At 31.8% G+C, this 16,069-nt stretch overlaps 1 protein-coding gene across 1 annotated transcript in view; it reads right to left on the bottom strand.

Moving 5' to 3' along the window:
- LOC108759810 (UNC93-like protein) overlaps positions 1-16,069 on the bottom strand; it is a 50,260-nt gene that overhangs the window by 33,636 nt on the left and 555 nt on the right. The gene's annotated exons all lie outside the window — the stretch shown is intronic.

Genomic DNA, 16,069 nt, shown 5'->3' with positions numbered 1-16,069 from the left:
ACCTTAAATCAATTTTATATCAACCTTAAAAGATATACGAAATAAAAAATATTTCCATATGCACTTCATTCGATTTCTCTTAATTCTACGAATCGGCTTTAGCTAAAACACATCATAATTTTACACAAATTATTCTATATAGAAATTCATTGGAAGAGATTTTTTTTCTAAGAATATATTAATGTGGCTCCGCACGTCCTGTTTTTTTTCTTCGCAACACTTTTTAGAAACGTAAAATTTTCGGTCTTTGGCCTCGCTGGGTATAAGATTAAAAGATGTAAAGAAGAGTCAACGATTTATCGGCTCATTAAATCTCCTCAGCAAATCCCGATCATGAAAATGAATTGACTGACCCAGCACCAGAAACCAGTGGAATTAAGGCGATTTGTCGCTGGTGAAAGCCGGTTTGGATCGGCTAGATCCGTAATATACGTTCGGTGTCGACGACTGAAGGCATTTCGCTTGGGGGAATGCCTATATAATCGCATATATCACGCCAAGCAAGTGGACCGTCGTCGTGAGGCTCCGCTTAATGTTAGAAAGAAGCACTAATATATGCAAAGATTCTTGCGAATAAGCGACAACGAATGAATATCGCAAATCTATAATATATCCTTCCTACCAAAAGCGAGCATATAAACAGTGAGTTTTACGCCAACACAGTAAAACCTTTTACAGGACCCTTGTCGGAGCAGCCGACAGAAGAGAAAGATACGTACTACTTCGCGGAGAGATGGGCGACTGCAGCGATTATTCAATTTCAAGATGATGTCGCGCGCTCGTAGGATGACGATGTGATGAAACGTCTAATTACCTTGACATGAAAACAGAAGACACAGACATTGTCTAGATTTTTTTGCACAGCGTGAACTATGCAGTTACTGTCCGTCAATGACGAAAACCGTGATTGCCACAGACACGAGTTCACGAGACAAGATGTTTAGTAACTCAGCCGACCAGAGTTTGTCCCGTTTTCTCCGACGTCTTCCATCACTTTTTGCTGAATTTACATCATAAAGCCGTAAGTTGCTAGACCGATACTCTCGCTAATCTCCTCGGAAACTTTTCAATTATATATACATATGATTGTCGTCCGTGGACATATCTATGGACAATTAAAGAGGTAACACTGGCAGAAAAAAGCTACTGCTTTATGTAAGTTCCCATGAGATGGATTTTTAATTATTTTCACCTTGTTATTAAGCGTATCATTTACAAATCAAGATTTGTCATAATTATCTAGCAGAACATCTCCGACAATACGAGTCGTGTGTTGTGCAAGTGGACAATGGTCGAGAATGCATGTACAAGTAAACATGTAAATATTCATTGCAAGGACAGGTAATATCACCTTCGATCATCTGCACGTCTTACCTCGAGAGTATCGTAAAAAGATCTTAAAGTTCTCATATGATATAAATAGCAAAATGAGATACGATAAATCTTACACTATATATAAATCTAATTGTTTAAACTCTACAATGAAACAAAATATTCTAAATTTTAGTAAATCATTTATTTGAATAGTATTAAACTAAACATTTACTAAATATAAAGATATATTTACAATATTTAATACAAGATTAATTTGATTAAACGATCACTTTTTTGTATGTTGAGTAAATATTTATTTACTGTAAGTAAATGTTTAGTTGGCACTATTCAAATAAATATTTATTAAAATTTAGTACATTTTTTCACAGTGTAGCATGTAATAACATTAAATAATAAAATTTTTTTAATCTAATGAAGGCGGTCTATATTCTTTCTGTTACTTCTAATGAAGGAAAATTCTATGAAAAACATATAAAGCTCAAATAAAATATTAGACAAATAAATATATTAGCAATAAATATGAAATGCAAACATGTTTCAAGGCTGATAAATGTTGTAACACGAGTGTTTGATATGAACAAGAGAAAAGAACTGCCGACACCAAGATTGATCCAAAGTGTGATTACAAAACAACATCATTCCCTCATTAATAACGTTTTATATGTGCCTATATGTTATTCGCTTATGTTAAATAATCCGCTAACGGTTCTTTAGACTCGGAGATGTCATCGTGCGATGTCACCTAGCGAAACGGCGCACTTCTTCTCCGAGGCGATTGGGAACACAAACGGACGGAATTTTTTTTCTCGCTCGGTGAAATCGAACGCGCAGGCGGGAGGGCATCGTCACGAGGAACGGGATGGGAAAAAATTCCATTCGCTTTGCACTTTCGAATCGCGTGAACAGACGTGTCGATTGAGTTTAGTTAAAGCCGAGCGCGAGAGTTACATATGTGGGCGTCCTTGCGAATAACCTCAGAGCCGTTTTGCACCAGATTTTGCTATCGCCGGCAGCTCTGATAAAGCTTAAAAATTTATTAAGAGAAAATCGATGAATTAAACACAAATGAATCTAAAACACCATATTCGGTTAAGACGAATCTTCATGTCTAATATTTTTTGTGAATTATACAATTTCCAATCAAAACAAACTGTGCGCCGATTATATTTGTTGATCTTGAAGTACACAGTTTTAGATTGAAACTGAAATAGTAATATCACACATTAAATTGACAAGCAATTTAATATTATCGATATTAATTAGCATTTTTAAAATCCTATAAATAATTTAGTACGAGAAATATTAGTTCAACCAGGATTCGAACCCGGATCTAAAAATTTAAATGGTACATTCGGTCGATTCAAATTGATCTATGCACGTGTAGCTCTTCATCTCTTTCTCTGGCCGATATATTCTGTTGAATTAATGACTTTGCGCAAGTCGTATAACAGTACAACTATACGAAAGGCTGAATTTACATACGAGTTAAAAAAACAGCTTAAATATACTTACGAATAATTGTTAAAAATATGTTTACAAATTCCCCTCTCTTCCTGTATTTTTTATTTAAATGATTTAAATTCGTTCTATCGTAGTAGAGACAATATCGCTCTCTTACTTTATAAATGACACAACTAAAACTTGTCATTTAATTTATCCATGTCACATAAACAAAAATAATAAAAATCATGCAAAAATTAAATTTCTTTTTTGCATTTTCTTTAACGATATTCATTTAATTTATCCAGTCAGTAGTAGGATGTATAATAGTGTCATTTTCTTCTCTACCTAGCTGGTGTAGAATGTAACTAATCTTAAATGTAACCATCGTTAGTGTTCCATTTTCTCGTTTACATAACTCCTCTCGTACGAGTGAAGTAATTATTTCGTGAAGCGATGTAGCAAAAGTGAATACAAGTACACCTGTGTATCTTAGATTATGGTACATAGTGCAAATACACGATTCTTAGCGAAACACACACACAATCGTGTATGTTACACGAGTCCTTTCATGGAAAAAAAAAAGTACAAATGCCAGATAAAGCGTGTACTCGCGATGAAAAAATAATCAATTTTTGCATCTGTTATTTTTCACCGAAGATCAAAAGAAGAGGAAAAGAATCGTATACTCTCATCACACGGAAAATAAAGGATGATCGGTACCACAATAATCAATAATATGTTTTCCAATTACCATCGACAATTACCATTACACTTGCGGAATTGAATGTCATATTAATCCCGTGTACCTGGCACAAAACAATACCGCAAATTATCGCGTTCGCATCTCTTCAATTTTAATAATTTACATGATATTCTTTTTTAAACGTAATCCTGATAGTTGAAGCGAAATGCCCATTGGTGTGTAATAATCATACGCAATCGTTCGTATAATCCTCATTATACTACCTTATTACCATCTCATCCAAACTAATCATTGAAATAATCAATCGCAGGCGAAAATGCCACTTTAAAAACAATTTTCGATATAAAATAAGATGATTTCAGAAAAGTCTTCGGGGCAACATAATATATTATAAATAAATAATTATTTTCCACTATTTATAATTAATTTATGTACGTTGATTATTAAATTTGCGAAAAGAATTATTTGTTTTCAACAGTTATAACCCTTACGTTCACCTTCTTATTAACGGTGCTCAGATGGCACGTACGAGGGTGCTTGTAGATTCGCATGTCGTCGATGTAATCAACGTGAATGCGTGACCGACCGTGCCATGCCGTGACACGTGTCACGACGTGCATCACAATTAAACGGCGCTTACAAGTAATCGACCACTCCTTCATACCCCCACGTCTCTATTTCAAATGACTTTTCTAGTACCTATTGTTGGGTTTTCCACCATTCGCGTATTCTACACGAAAATCGTACAGGGAGAAGAATATTAAATAGATGCACGGGAGAATGTAACTAAAGTACTATAGACTGCAAATGGAGGGAGAGGGAATGATGTGATAATAAAATGTTACGCGCAATGAATGAAACGTTACGAGCGATGGAAAAATCTTAAAGATAAGATAAATAAAAGCAGATAAGTAAAAAATTCCGCTACCATAAATAAGGCGCCGTTTTAACGGCCGTCGACTATTTAGAAGTATCGAAGATTACGCATTAAGCCGACCTCGATTATGCAATGGTAAAACGCAGCGCACGATCGCTGCGTTCTATACCGTTCGTCCGGTTTCGCCAAATTCGACGTACGTCACCGAAAACGCGGTGACAATGATGTATTAATAATAATGATTATGTTCGTTTGGGTGGCGAAATCATGGAGCAAAGATGTTATTACGTACTGCACATATCTTATTAATTTTTAAGCATATTTCATTAATATACCATATTATCTTGTCATTTTTATACATTACTTTTTATAATCCCCCTCTATTTACAATAAAATAAAAAAAATTTACTACTTTTGAATAAACAAAACAACATGTTTTGCTGTTATGTCACAAATAAACTCTTCCATACAGCAGCGAAGCTGCATAATACACACACCGCTGACTCAGCGCGGTTATCAGTGGATTATTAACGGCCAAGGAATGGAAATATGCGTTACTTATAACGCCGTTACTTATAATACTTTTTATCATTACTTTGTTAAAATAACGATTTAATGTAATGATGTTGCAAATTTTTTTATGGCAGTAACGGTAACATCAGAGTTGGAAAAGTTTATTTATAACGAATCAGAAAAGTTACTTGTTGCTTGTAACGAATAAAGAACGCGTTGATGTGTTATGAGTAATGAATTACTTTTTTTAATAAATAACACGTAGTGATGACAAGTTACATTTTAAAGTGACTTTTCCAACCTTAGCGTTTAGTTAGTTATCGTTACAGTTATAAAAAAATTGCAATGTCATTATTAAATTGTTATTATAAAGTATAACGGTAAAGAAAACGATATTACTATACTTCCAATCCCTGTTAACAATTACATGTGGCATATACGAAAATCGTAAACTTGGTATTAAGTACGGCAGTCGATTATCCAGCAGCATACAAGGCACTCGAAGGCAATAAGTCAGAATGATATCGGCATAAAAATTTCTTTCGATCGTCAATATAACGTATATTATACACTATTATTCAGTATGAAAAAGATATAATAATAAAAAAAAGAAATCAATATGAATTACAAATTTTATATGTAGATTTAACAAATTATGTTAAAAAATAATTTTTGACATTAACGATATAATTAGAATCTTCGTTCATTTTCAGAAATTTTTCTCGATGTGGTAAATGAAGTATAATCTATAAAAATATTGGTACTTTAATAGTTTAATCTTATTGGTATTCGATAAGATTGATGGTTCTTCGAGCTATATCTCAATCAAAAAATCGTGATCATGGAATCTGCCGACTAAACTCACAAACGAAGGCAATGACCGCGCATTAGTTATTCTATCATCTAGAACGAAGAACTTTCGACTTTATGCTCTATAAATTTGGCGTTATATCGAAAGATGATTGATTCGACGATTTAATTTAATTCACACGGAAAAAACTATTTAGTTAGATTAATTAGAATTCTGGTTAGAAATGGACGAATCCGAATTTTCTGATTAAATTTCCTAGAATTCTAGTTGAGATAATCGAAATTCTGATTGATATAATTTTCTGATTCGTCTATTTTCAACCAGACATTTTTCTCAGTGCAGATATGTGTGTGTGCTAATAGTTTGTAATGGATGCCTTCCATTTAGTGACAAAGATACAAGTCGACACAAGTATCGTTCTGTACGTCTTTGTTATTCATGGAATGCAAAGTAATATTATCTATATAATGTTATTTGATTCGAGAGAGGAATTTTAGCAATGGAAATTTTTATACAAATAATTATTTGATTAATTGTCTATTTGATACATTATACATCTCGAAATTATAATTATACACGGAGAAAATTTTATATTTAAAATTACTATAATGTGGTAGTAGCTGCGGTCTTCATGTAAATTACAAGTTTAAATGCTATAGTTATTTTTTTAAAACAATAATATAACGTAATTTTTACACTTTTTCATAGTAAAAATTTTTTATTACAAAATCAAAGCAAAAACCTAGCAAATTTTGTTTGCGTATAGTAAAAATTAACTGTTTTCATGTTAGAATATGGCTTAACAAAATAATTACTTTATTTATGTGATAAAAATTAGTATTACCATAGTAAAAGTTAAGTTAGAATCATGTTGTGAGAGTTCATCGAAAATACAAGACATAGTAAAGTGTAATTTAAAATTGTGTGTGTGTATTAAAACTTAATATAAAATTTTCTCCGTGTAGAATTATTGATATTTCAAATATAAATCATCGTGAAAACCGCTCATACATGGATTTAAAGTAAACCGAACTGTCCGTGGTCAAGATAAGGTCAAGGTATCGTCAAAGCGGCTTCACCGGCATTTAAATCTCTTTCCGTTTCCTCTGCCTTTCTCCCTTCCTCTTACTATCAGATACCAAGGCTGCGTTTAGAGAGCTCGCTATCAGCGCTATTATATCATTCTATACTTGTTTTGTTACGTCCAATGAACGATAAAGGTAGAATGACATAATAGCGCTGATAGCCAACTCCCCGAACGTAGCCCAAGGCTCACTCATACTATATTTGTACTACTGCCAGAGTGTATTTGGATTCCATGCAAAAATAGAATTCTCTCTGTTGTAGTAGATATTATACAACTATAAAACAGCTGTGCAAATCCGATATACTTTTTACATATTGTTGTACGATAAAAACTAACATTTCTACACTTCTGTAAGATACGTTCAAATGTTAAGAAAATAGAAATATTTTTCGAACAGAATAATATTTCTTGCTATAATTCAGAATTAATTCTACATGTAAATCAGTGATAAAATAATAGATTAATAATAATGATGATAAAATTTGCTAATATTGTGGACAAGATTTAATTAACAACTACAAGCAATATAAATATATTAGAGATAAATGCAATTTTGAGAAATCGAAAGAAACAACGTGCTCAAATTACTATATATATAGCAAGAGTAAAATTCGCATATGGTACACTTTCGCGTCGTTTCGTTGGAAGTCTACGAACGTCTCGGACAATCTAGGAAGGCCGTGACGACGAATCGAGGTCACAACACTCTTGCGAACGAGCACGCGCGAGGGAATCTACCTTTTAGAACATAGCTATTTACACAGGATGTATACGATCTGTCCCGAGGTGTTATTAAATTGCCAAGCTAAAGTTCGATCTTCTCGACGATGTCGACAATTGATTGCTCAATCCGATATAATTGCACACGCGTTTCCGGGTGAAGCGAAAGAGAAGAACGCGACGCCAAATCCGATGAAACGGAGGATCTTTAAAATTATCAGCCTTGGGTGGCGCCATTATTAAAAACAAACCATTTGCGGGCCATGTATCGGTTCTCCGGGTTCATACGTCTTCTTTTTACAACAACCTTCTGAATCGTGCATATACGTGTGTTATGATCCAGTTTTGCCATACGTATCACGTGCGTACGAATCGCCAGAAAAAAATAATAAAACATTCCCAATTAAGTTGGTGATGTAAACCGTGCCTTTCATAACTTTAACTTGCGTATTAACGGCAAAAATCTATGTCACGATACTTCGTGGATTTGGTTCTGTTACAGACTATTCTATTATATGCTATATTTATTATATTTATGACGTTTTATATTGTAATATGTAAAATATTAATATTAACAATTAATATTAATAATATTAGACAATAATAATTGTTTATATAAACGTGAAAACGTGATTTGAATGAGTTCAAATTTATAATTAAGTTACTTGATACTATAGCGACATTAGAAGAGGTATAGCAAAAATTATCTGCGAAAATTGTTTGTATATTATCGCAGCTTTAATAAAATTACTGTAACTTTAATAAAATTCGTACTTTTTATCTCAACATTTATCAGATTTCCTTGAAAGATCGAGAAAATTAACAGGATATGCATCATCTTAGCGATTCACACACGGTAATTTAAGCGATATAGCATTACATAATGTTCAACTCGATGAAACAGTTTACTAATGATTCCTGATGACAAAACATGCGCTGTTATGTTCGTGAAGTAATTAGAAGTATCCGGTAGAATTTTCTATGGACTGTAATTTTTCTCCAGCACTTTAACCTATTATTATATTGACAGGAACTTATATCCAATTGAGATGTAAATTAAAATAATAAATGCTACTCTTTAGCAACCTATGTTGCTCTTAATCAATCTAAAATGCTAACAACATTTAGTAACACCAACATATATGTATAAAATTATATTAGTTGTTAATGTCAGTTAATCTAAATCAATATTCTATGATTAAACAGAAAAACTGAAGAAACAAATCATATTATGTGTGTATAAATAAACATATCTATGAAATTTATCGAGTTCAATACAATTATTAATTTCCTCAATTAAGAATATTTAATTATTGATTAGAAATAAAAATTATTTTAAAAAAATTTATCAAATAATTTGATCAAGTCAAGTATATTTTTTCTCAATTTTTTTCTATTTACTTTTTCGTATCTGTCCCTATTTTGACACTTCATGATTTCTCAATTTAAATATACTGCACTGAGAAAAATATAGTTCATTTGACTAAATTAGTTTAATTGCCTTTATTTATTTTGTTAGAGAATGTATGTATTTGAATCAAATAGACATAAAACACGTTTGACCTAAATTCATATATTCTTCACATCAAAAGAAACAAAGACGAACTAAATTAATTTAGTTAAATGAACAATTTTTTTCTCTGTGCATGTAACATTAAAACAAATGATTTTGTCTGACAATGAGAAAGCATTGTTCAGAATTGAATAGTAATTGATTGAAGAAATTCACTAGTTGTCACATTATACGTATTACATCATTGGCGATCGGTATTATCGTCGTGAGAAATGAGATTGCAGACACAAGACCCGAAGCAAGAAATATTTTCTTGATTAAATCAATCGATCAGATGACGATACGCATATCATTAAATGACTCTCAAGAAAGATAAACTAGTGTGTAACGGTAATCGAAGCTCGCGGCTGTTGATTATCGATCAACGAAAAACGATCTGGTTAAGAACCTCACTGATTGTTCTAATTGCTCTTATTGATTTTCGATACGAAAAAAGGCTATTCTTTTTTATACCTGCGATGAAAGATGACTCATTACGAACGTAATCATGTTCAACAATGTCACTTAATCAATGTGTAAACAAAATTCGATCCTTTTAATATCACGCAACATTGAATAACATTGCGATGACTGCAAAATCGTCAATATTAATTCTTTCTGTTTCTTTGAACTCTTGTATCAAAAAAGAGCGCGAAAGAAAATTCTATGCAGTCTTAGTTGATCGATTTTCGATGCAAATTTCTACAACATTGGTATCTTTTTCCTGTGACCAGGGCTAAAGATGACACCGAATCATTGTATATATAAAGGCGACAATGAAAGGTCCTTGTGAAAAGAAACAATACCACCGAGCTGTACTTCGTTCGTTCGGCATGCATGCACGAGAAGCACGCGCCGTTCGCGCATGCAAATGCACGCGACTGCATCGCAAATTTTCCGAGGTTGATATTTGTCAATATTAATTACGGCGCGCACTTTTTCCCTTACCTTGAAATCGACAGAATTTATATCTTTACATTTCGATAAAAAACTTACAAGAATTTAGCAAGTAGATATTTCACAAAGTAATAAAATCGCTTTAAATAAAATTTCGTAGCAATGAGTTAGTGCTGAATTCAACAGACAATAGCAAAAGCAATAATACACAGTAAAAAAGAAAATGTTAATTTCCCAGGAGATCCACTCTAAATTTTAAGTTAAAGTAACTCATTCGTCTTGTGTTATTTATTAACGAACTAGTAATGTTAAATAATTGACACAATACTTTACATTTATATTTGTTATTTTGACTTTAAGGATGATTTAAAACTAACATATAAAATAAGTAAAGTACATAGAAGAGTAGTTGCAGTAACTCGTAAGAAAATGTTAATAAAACATTTTTGTTCGTATGTGAATGAAAAAATTCTTAGATGTTAAATTGATTTTGAGATATATAGATTAATTGAAACAATTGTATTAAAAACACACAAAATAATATTCCATTTTTAATTGACATACGCGATTGTTAAGTTAGAAAGGTGACATGAATCTAACACACATCAAAATGTTACAAAAATAATAACATATCAGTTGTATGTTGATTTTACATTGAAGTAATAATCAAAATGTGGTAACACAAGAAAAATTCTACATACGTACGCACGATTTTTTACTGTGTAAATATACAATTGTACTTGACTTCGTAAATGAATTGAATAAATTATAATTGTAACAATTCAGTAAATAGCTGAACGTTATTTAACGTTATTACATTTAACTAATTATAATATATTAATTTTTAATTAATTTATGAAGTACCTTTGTCTAAAATTGTACGTTTATTATTGCTTTTGCTATGGTCAAATTTAGCAGTAACAATTCTACGGATAACGTAAAATTTAATAGCACAATATAAAATTTTGTACGTCCGCAATACATCATGTGTTACTGAATGCTCGTTTGTGTATCACGTTCAGTCGCGGAAGGATTACGCATTATTTATACACATGCAAGACAGCTGCGTGTGCATGCGTTGACGTACATACGTATGGATCATTGGTCGGCGTCAGCGCATTGTTCTACCTGTCAAATTAGGGTAATATTGATTACAAATGACGCTCCATTGAATTTAGCTTTCTCGGCGACATTCGCTCGACTTACTTCGGCGATTTCGATACAGAAAGACTGTGAAAGGCAAAATGCTATTCGATCAAACTAATATCTGGTCAATCTTGTAAAGATGCTTCACGTCGCTTTTACATTACACAATACTGTTGTGTTATTACACGTGACTAAACGCGGCGAATCACGGAATAATAATAAGTGGAATAATACGGAAAATATAATGATTCTGAACGATTTTCAACCATGCGGATCGTAATTATATTCGTATCATAATGTCTAACGTATGTCTTCGCACACAACGTAGAACACGCGCGGAACACGCGATAGATCCCACTCGTTTTCCTACGAAATTAATTTTCATACTCGCGTTTTCATCCTGACTAATTTAATTCCATATCTGCACGTACAATCGCAAATTAAATATAGTAATCCTATTTATATGCAACTTATTCTACACGGAGAAAATTTTATATTTAAATTACTATAATTTTAGTAGTAGTAGCTGCGGTCTTCATGTAAATTATAAGTTTAAATGCTATAGTTATTTTTTTTAAAACAATAATATAACGTAATTTTTACACTTTTTTATAATAAAAATTTTTTATTACAAGATCAAATATACCTAGCAAATTTTGTTTGCATACCATAATAAAAATTAACTGTTTTCATGTTAAAATATGATTTAACAAAATAATTACTTTTTATTTATGTGATAAAAATTAGTATTACCATAGTAAAAGTTAAGTCGGAATCATGTTGTGAGAGTCTATCGAAAATACAAGACATAGTAAAGTGTAATTCAAAATTGTATTAAAACTTAATATAAAATTTTCTCCGTGTACGTATAATGAGATTAGATCGTCCCAACGCCTCTTTCAATTAAAATTTAGGTTGTCCTAAAATAATCTCTAACTAAAATTTAACGCGAGTGAAATCTAACTGAACAATCACTTATAACTTCTTTCTTTGTCATAATTAAATATCACAGATTAATTGGTAGTACATATACAAGATTTTATACAAACACGCACTGTCGATAATTCTATCGATGTATCGCTATCGCATAATATGCTTGTATTTCACCCACTCCTAGACTTTATTGCACCTGCATCTATTCGTTGTACATTGACTGAGACGTGCGAGACAAACGTACGCACGTGGCCGGGGGGATACTATATATTCATTATGGTTTAGAAAGTCCGCGAAACGATCGGCTCGTGAATGTTACAACCGTTTCACAACGAATTATCAGGTAAGGTGTGCCTGTGCGGATGTGCAGTCTTCATAGTTGAAGGACATAATAGATCACACAAGGATTCACGATAAAAAATCTTTGATTCATCATACACCGGCCGATGGTTGATCTTACACTTGATCGTGCCTGGAGGAAAATAACTGTCGTTATTAGCACTCCTGCAAGAAATATGTAAAACTAACTGTAAACGTCGTAACCGTTACGCGAGATTTGTGTGCCGCCTACTATTTACTAATGCGTATGTACTTAAAATATCAAGCCTCGAGTATCGAGACATATTGACAAATGAGATTAACGTTTTCTTTCCATAAATTATGTTATGATGTTATGTATGTGAAAGACTTTTCCATAAATTTGTGTCTAAATTTAGTCTTAAATTTCTAGCTCGTTGTATATCTAATTTAAATTACTATATCCTCGACTGTATCATTAAAATTTAATCAATTTTCATACACAATCACTCTGTATAACACTCTCTAATTTAATTAAGAATTAATTTCTATGAGTAGTCCAAGGTACTTGCGTGTGATCTGCAAAAAGATTAATACTAATAATAGTATAAAAATGCATCTATTATATTCTATCATATTTGTGTAATACGATTAAAAGATACCTGTCAACAAATTAAATATGATGAATCGATGTGACTTATTCATAAGATAAATAGTGCTTTCAAATTGCACAATACTAAAATTGTATCATTACTTAATAAAAATAATTAATTACATATACTGCTATATTAAAGAACATATAAAATTAATATCGTTATGCATTATTTAATTTAAAAAATCTTGCGTTATATAATTTATTAATTTCGATCTCTGCAGCTGTAAATTGGTACCAGTTAAGGTTATTTGCATTGTTTCTAGATTCTGAGTGCAAGGAATGAATTTCCAATGACATCCGTTTATTTCAATAACTACATATACAAACATAGTTTTGAATTTCGGCGAACTTACACAGCATGTCAAATAAACCGGAAAACATAATGTTATCTCTGCTTCTTAACTACGATGTCTTTAAGCATACACAGCGCAATTTTATGTCGCACTTGGCGGTCATAAATGTCTTAACAATCTTCCGTCAACTCCCTCGTACTTTTTGAACACATCACCGTGTAAAAGATTTCGTTACATGTTTTCCGTAATTCACCTGAAGTGTATGAACAATAAGAGAAGAGATAAAGAAAAGACTACTCAAACTATCTACGATATGTCGAGAAGAAATTAACCCATTTTGTGAACGTTGCATATCGAGTATGCTGAAGATCTTTAGATTTTAAAGGAATGCTCGCATAAAAACAGGAAGACCAACATATATACGCATATGTGATTATACACACATTTCTGATATATTGTGAAAGATCGCCGGTGTTTTATATATTAAGCGATCATTAGATGTTCTCGTAACTTTATTCCGTCTCGTTACATTACTGCGCATCATAGAGCACGTCTCCCCTGTGGCTCCTGAAATATTTCATTATTCTTATCACGGGTTTAATTAGTCATTATCCAGTCGCCTTGTCGCTCAATATTATACAGACATAGCCGTGTGATATTAATAGAAGTAATTTATTACAGAATGTGTTAGGTTGGCCTTTCTTTTAAAGTTAGTATACACAAGTGAATATTATATATCTTTTTTTTTATCGCGAGATCAATAATTATAAATATATAAAATGGCCATTTAATGAAAATTGTTTACGTGACAAATGCAATATTATGTTTTATTTATAATTACGAAATCGTTAGTTTAATATTTTCTCTTGAGTGCATTGCGAAAGATAATAATAAAATAGAGACAGTCCTTTCACTTTTGTAATATCGAGTTTTGAATTTTTGAATATTGAAATTCTTCAATTCTCTCTCTCTCTCTCCCTCATATTTCAATCCTATCGGAAAAACTTTCGCTTAGCAAATATGAAATTACTGTATTAGGAAAAGCATCGTAATACTACTAGCAACAAATTAAGCCTGTAACACTTTTATTGAAATCCTTGCTGGTATGTTTCTGTACAATGTGTCACACGTCAGCGTAATCGTACATTTCTATAGAAAGATAAAAATCACGAGAGCTTTTTCTTCTACCGCATCCGGATAAAATATGAAATCGCTGGCAAATCTAAGTTCAAATCTTATAACGATATGCAAAAGTGAAATTAGTTAGGTAACAACACTTTCTGTAATTCATCTTCAGTATAGAATTTCTAGTATAATTATAGATCTGTCATAATCGATTTTAGATACAATTATAACACAATAAAATATCTAATTAGACGCATCAACAGATATTTTATTTGATATCTTATAACATAACATGTATATATTTTGATCTAACACATACCGAATATGCAACCGAGCGATCATCTACAAGTCACGTGCAACTCTCTATAGATATACCTATACGTGATACTAAAGTGAAAGCATTTACATTTGTAAATATATATTACAACGCGAAACCATTAGTTATCTTCTTTTCTACTAGATATGTATTAAGATTTTCATTAAATCAAAATTCCGTGATTAATAAAATATCTCAAAGAAATTAAATCATTTTTTTACAAAAATTTACAAATATATTTTTTTTACACATATTACTATATGGTGTTTAAAAAATATAAGTATATACATATTTTTATTTTAATTATAAAATTAATATTTAATGTGTTTTATTTATGATTATTATAAATATAACAATGTGTAAACAATGCAATAATCCTCTTATAGAATCTTGAGGATGTAACGGTCCTATATGCATCATGGAGTTAAAAGCAACATGATCTAAATTATGCGATTCGATATAAACGATCGTAAAACGAAGAAGGTTTATCTATTCGTTATCAAAAGTCTACTCCGAAACAATCGCGCAGAATAAGCGCGACAGCTATATATTCGTTTCCTTAGTATCGAGTGTGTGCTATATCTTGGAGCAACCGTAGCTCCACATCACTGAAACGAAGCGCGTCCAAGTATCGCGACTGCTTGTAGCAATCGGACGTGCATATAAACCGTCCAAGATATAAAACTACGTACGAATTTCTTACTGCAGATCGATCAGATCCTTTTTAATCCTATAATATGCACGATATTTTTCAGAAAATATTATTTTCACGCTTGTAAAAAATTAAATGTAAAATAAATGATCACAAAAGCGACATGTATTATCTTTTAAATCTGTCACTAACGTCAATAATTACTTACGAATAAGAAGTCACAAAAAGTTTTATATATATTTATATATATATATATATACAAAAATTTCTTATATACATAATTTAATTTATTTTTACTTCTCTTTATACTGCGACTTACAAAACGATACAAGTGTGTTTTATTTGCTGTTTTTATATTTCTTCGACGAACTAAAAAAGCTATAATATCAAGTGACACATGATAGCTAGCTTTACATAAAAATATTTGTATTGAGATTTGCGAATATTCAAATTTGTAATTTTCCATTGTGACTCAAACAAAATGAAATAATTTTCATTATCGTCACGTTGCGTGGTTCGGTTTCAGTGCGAAATGTTTCAATAGCCTGATTTTGCACATTCATATCGGCCGTCTAATAATGGATACGCGTTATCCGTATTCTCGTTCCAGCTATCGCGGTGATTCGACCCCCACTTTGGCATCTTTACTTTCTAAACGCGAGACAGAGAATGATCTTTCGTCCAGTTAAAACCCATTGGTAGCGATTGCGCGCG

Source organism: Trachymyrmex cornetzi, unplaced genomic scaffold (assembly GCF_001594075.2).
Source record: "Trachymyrmex cornetzi isolate Tcor2-1 unplaced genomic scaffold, Tcor1.1 scaffold205, whole genome shotgun sequence".
Lineage (NCBI taxonomy): Eukaryota > Metazoa > Arthropoda > Insecta > Hymenoptera > Formicidae > Trachymyrmex > Trachymyrmex cornetzi.
The sequence above is the reverse complement of the archived record's forward strand: the minus strand, read 5'-3'. Positions and strand labels throughout refer to the sequence as shown.